The sequence below is a fragment of the Manis javanica genome, chromosome 2, assembly GCF_040802235.1.
Source record: "Manis javanica isolate MJ-LG chromosome 2, MJ_LKY, whole genome shotgun sequence".
In the NCBI taxonomy this organism is placed as follows: domain Eukaryota; kingdom Metazoa; phylum Chordata; class Mammalia; order Pholidota; family Manidae; genus Manis; species Manis javanica.
The window spans coordinates 11,986,839-11,992,838 of NC_133157.1; positions in this window are offsets into that span (position 1 = coordinate 11,986,839).

A 6,000-nucleotide genomic window follows, 5' to 3' on the forward strand; every position below is an offset into this window, starting at 1 on the left:
ATCGTGGATACTGTAAATCATGCCGTATACAAAGGGGTGCATGTCTTTTTTTTGGGTATCATTAATGTGCAGTTATATGAGCAACATTATGGTTACTAGACTCACCCCATTATCAAGTCCCCACCACTTACCCATTACAGTCACTTTCCATCAGCGTAGTAAGATGCTATCGAATCACTACTTGTCTTCTCTGTGTTGTACTGCCTTCCCCGTGCCCACCACCTACATTATGTGTGCTAATCGTAATGCCCCTTTTTCCCCCTTATCCCTCCCTTCCCACCCATCCTCCCCAGTCCCTTTCCCTTTGGTAACTGTTAGTCCATTCTTGGGTTCTGTGATTCTGCTGCTGTCTTGTTCCTTCAGTTTTTTCTTCGTTCTTATACTGCACAAATGAGTGAAATCATTTGATACTTGTCTTTCTTCACCTGGCTTATTTCACTGAGCATAATGCCCTCTAGCTCCATCCATGTTGTTGCAAATGGTAGGATTTGTTTTCTTCTTATGTTTGAATACTATTCCATTGTGTATATGTACCACATCTTCTTTATCCACTCATCTACCGATGGACACTTGGGTTGCTTCCATTTCTTGGCTATTGTAAATAGTGCTGCGATAAACATAGGGGTGCATCTGTCTTTTTCAAACTGGACTTCTGCATTCTTAATGTACATTCCTAGGAGTGGAATTCCTGGGTCAAATGGTATTTCTATTTTGAGTTTTTTGAGTAACCTCCGTACTGCTTTCCACAATGGTTGAACTAATTTACATTCCCATGCATGTCTTGAATTAGAGATTTTTTTTCTTCAAGGAAAGTTCCCAGAATTGCAATTGCTGGGTCTTATTCAACCATTAGTTATTGATTATTGAGTCGGAACACAGCCCTCTACTATGGACTGAGATTGTATAGTGAACAAGAAAATCGATGTCTCCTGCCTTCTTGAGTACATTTTTAGGAGCATACTGAGGTAATTTGTGACACCAAGATGGAGGAAAACCATAATAGTTCATCACAGGAGAAATAGTAGATGATCCTGGCAACCTGGTGTTATTTGTGCCTTAAAGTGATGTGAGGTTCCAGAGGAGAGGTGGTTTTGGGGGACCATCACCCTCCTTCTGTGACCTGATTGGTCCCTTTGACCCATAACTGTAAACTCCTTTGCACTCTAGGAATGGGTGGTCCTTTAGAGCTGCCTGACACCAGAATAACACCCCTGCTGGAATAGCCCACAACGTATCTTTTATGATGATGGCAAACATTTTGGGGATAAAAGTGTGTGTTGGGCACTATGCTAAGGGCTTTACATACATTTCCTAATTAAATCCAACATCAGCCTCCCATTACCACCTAAAACCTTTATTGCTGCACAAAGAATTAGTGTTCTTTCTCACTTAATGGAAAACAGAAATATAAATTATATAAAGTCCACAGATATAAACAGTATCTTTCAAGGATGGAACACACACTTGCACACACACACACACACACACACACACACACACATATAGATGAGGATATTTGTATGTATATATATATAAATATGAGATATATGCACATGCATGGGATACACATCTATATGTATACCCCCATATTTATATAGATTAATAGTTATATATATACATTATTCTATGTATACACTATAACACTATATATAAAATTGCAATTTTCTGCATAAATGATCAAATATTGGTAATGTTTTATAGTTCAATCTAATGTTTTTGTGAGATCAGAACCCAGCCCGCAACATGGAACTCCCCCACTTCATTAGTTATGAGCGCCTACACCCTGTGTTATCTTAGGGCTGCAAGGAACCTGAAGCCCAGAATTGCCCTAGTGCTGGGGCGAGGTAACCCCTTCATTCATATCTGTATATCTTACAACTGAGAAAGGCTCTTACATACACTAGCCTTAATTCTAGCCGTAGATGTCTATGAGGGCCTGTAAGCTTCCATTCCATAGACATATAACCTGAGGCCACAGGGATTAGGGACCTTCCCAAGGTCTTGCTGCCACTTGGTGCGGCTTCTGCTGTCTAACATCACCCAGCACGGTGCCTAACTATCTTTGCCTGGGATGGTAAGTGCACGTGAAGGGTTAGGAATCTCTGAGGGTCTCAGTCACACTCAGGTGTATGATACTGACAGCAGGTCCTTTTCAGAAAGAGTGCTGGGGGCATTGGTTATCTCAGCTGGTGGGGCCCCACAGGAAGGGCACATAGGAAATATTTAAAATCATGGTTGCAAGTCAGGAGCCCTCAACCATACAATATTAGACACACACACACACACACACATACACACACACACACACACACACACACACACACACACTTTGCTGAGTTGAGGATTCCATTCACCTGTGTCCAATTCCCATCCTAAGGGAAGGAATGCCAGTATGTGCCTCATTCCTAACACTCATATGCATACAAGTCATAAATTACAGACAAGCTAACATGCACAATATGCAATAATGTGTCACCCACAAATACACTCACAATGCACCACTACACACAAGCACTACACATCTACTAAAACACACAACTCACACACCACATATACATAACTCATTACCATATAGATACGCCACCAAAAACACACAGTAGAAAAATCTCACAAGAAAACCGCTCCAACACCACACATGCACACCCACCACACACTTACCACAATAAGCGTCACACGTGAAGAGGCTGATAAGTTGGGGTACATGTGCTAAAACACAGCCTGGATTGGATCTATGTCAGAAAAAGAATCAGGCTGTAGTCAGGTACATAGTATACACCCACACACACAGGGTACTGTCCAAACATGCACAATAATGCATGCACACACCTACACTCATGAACACAGATATTCATATGCTCACCCTCAAGCACACAGGTAGATCCATTGCCAAGTGCACATGTCCAGCATTCTGACCTGTTCCACTCATCTTTGCATTTAGACACTTCTTCCAGACTGTGGCCCAAATCCTCAGCATCTCTTCACAGGAAAGAAGGATCCATTAGGGGTTAATTGGCCAGTCTCTTACCACCAGTTTGGGAGAGTGTGTCCAGGGAGAACTGAGGCCACAGGGAACAGTGTCCCTAAGAGCAGGGATGTTTTGGACTGTTACTTCCTGGGCACGGTTCCAAGCTCAAACTTTTCTTGGCTAGGTTCCTGCTGATACTCAGATATTTAAATTTAATTTTTAAATGATTTCATATTTAGAAAAGTTGTAAAGATGATAATATGAATTCCTATACCACCTTCACTGACACTCCATGAAGGGAAATATTTTACTAATTTTTATTATGTGTGTATAGCAGGGTTGTTTGGGTTGGAGATTCAGGTGGTCGGTCTTTGGTAAGAATACCCCAGTGCATATTATCAAAAGGCACTTTTGGTTCAGTCATCAGCAGCTCTCCAGACTTCACATAGGAAGAGAATTTAAGAAAAACCTGTTTCCTAATACATAGAACTCCTGGGGAGAGTTGAGTGGATGCAAGAAGTCCAAGCGGGTTTGGTCAAACAGAGGGAGTGGTTTGGGGACTCTGTGGTGATTAAGGGAGGCCTGGGGGAACGTTTCTCCTGGAAAAACACATCATGTACTGTGGTTTCTGAGCAACTTTGCCTGTGTTCCTTATCTACATGTAGCAAAAAGCACCCCAAGGGAACAAATGCCTCTTGACCGGCCAGCAGAACACCTGAAGCCAGGGGTCATGAGCAACCATAGCTGCCACAGAGCCCTGCCTCTCATTCTAGGTTCCAGGATGGGGACTACTTGGATCACATGTTTGGATATTATTTTGCACATTTCCTGATTGGCATCAAAGATTTCATTTCATTGTGTAATGTGGTGGCCTCTGTGGTGGCACCAGGACCCCCAGTCAGCACAATAAGGGCGATGGAGCTTGAATTGAACGCGGGCTGGCTGGTGAGCATAAGGCTGATGAGCTTTAAGAAGCAACGTGAGTGCCGGTCACTATCACCACTGCCTAGACCTCCAGAAGGGATGAGGCGTGTTTTGTGAGGCTCCATATTGTACCTTGGGCAGTGGCATGAATGATGACGTGGGTACAATGACGGTGTAGACATCTGCCAAGGTCATTGCATTTCTAAGTGGCATGCAGGTTTGGCATCAATGAGCCAAAAAATTCTGCCCATGACACTGTGGAATTCCCATGAGATGTCACCCAGTGATTAGACAGCCAGTGATGTGTCTCTTCACATGGTAGCTCAGGATAGTTACCATGAGAGTCAGGGAAGAAGAGAGGGAATGCTCTCTGTGTGCAGCCCGAGACAGACGGGCAGAGTCTCCTCTATGACATGATGTTTCATAGGCTTATTGAGCCAACAGGAAAGAAGTGGAATGTACATTATGATCTTAGGAAGTTTGACTGGTGCCTACAAATATGTTTATATTTATCACTTTAAACATAGGATTGAGCCTTAGTAGTCCAAATCTTTGTGTGGGCAGAGACATATGTGCTCTTAGTTTGTATTTCTAATATGTGTGAGGCAGGGACTTCTCAGAATTTTGTACTCCAAAAATCAACCCTGAGTGAGAAATCATTGTGACCATTGGTAAGACCACAAGGCTACACCATTGGCAATGGCCAACAGCTAAAGATGTGTAATGGAGCCAATTGCTGCCTGTGGCATCCTCAACAGCTAAGATGTTTGCTTGGGCTTGGACCAGTTGTACTGACCCTTGAGGACATCCAAGTTGAAGGATGAAAATGAGCACCCCTCCATCAGCCTCCATCAGTGTGTTTGTAGCACTCTTTTCAAAAAATACATGAACTCACTTTCAAATTCATTTATTTGAACCCAAAGGCTCCCCAGGAATCCCAGAGATCAAGGTGGCCTCTGTGACACTGTGACATCAGAAGTGATTTTTGTCCAGGACAGCTACCTCCTGCAGAGGGATATGCCCAAGGGTCAGGTTTGCGCCATCCCTTGGATGCCGTCTCCATCAAATTGGGCGCACCCCACATCTGTGCTGAGCTTGCCGGGTGCTGCTTCCATGACCAGGAAACAGTGGACAAATGTGTGCAGAGCATCACAGGTTCACATCTTTTGAGAATCTCAGTTTTCAATGAGATCCCAGTTTGCATCCAGCAATGGTTGCTCTAATGTTGTGCAGCATGGGGCCTTAGCAGACAATCATCTAAATGAGAACCCCACAGGCAACGATTAGCCATATGGACAGTCTTTAGACACTAAAGAACAAACTAGGTCATGTACTGAGCTTTAATCACAAAGTAATCTCCAGGAGACACTAAGGGAAGTGTCTGAATCATGAACATCTTTCATAACCCTAGTACCTTGTATTGTAATGGGACCCATTCCAAGTGGGCTGATTGTTGGTGATTGTGTAAATATGTCTGAGTAGTATTTGTAAATAGGAAAAAGGCTGCCTGCAGAAGCCAATGTGCTCTAATAGGTGTTGACCTCCTTGAGAACTTACAAAGTTGGGAATAGTCTTTAAACTCTATCAGGTAGGCCATGTCCCTCAGTGAATCAGATGATGCTTAATAATTTAACTGAAGTGGTAGGTCCTTGATCCTTAGGTGGAGAAAATATCATCCCCATTAGGAAATGCTGTAGCAAGTGTTTGAGTAGAATTTGTGTGTTTATCAGTCTCTTGATAAGGGGAAATTGTTGATATATTGCCACACCGGATGTCTGGGGACACCTAGAACTGTTCAAATCCTTACCAGCAGAGTGACTGGACTGTTGAGGCACCCCACAGGCACTCAAGTACACGTGTATCATGTCCCTTCAGAGTTGAATGCAAAAGTTTAACACCTGAGAGGGTGTTAACATCGGCTCTTCATGTATGTGGCCATGTAAGAGATGCATCTATAACTGCACAAGACCTGTCAGTGAGGAGCAAATGGCCTTGGTCATTTCAACTCAGTTAAGTAGAGGGGACTTAATCAATGGGAGCACAGCATGAAGGTCATTGTATCCAACACAAGTGACCATTCATTCATGTAGGTTTCAGACAGGTAAAATTGG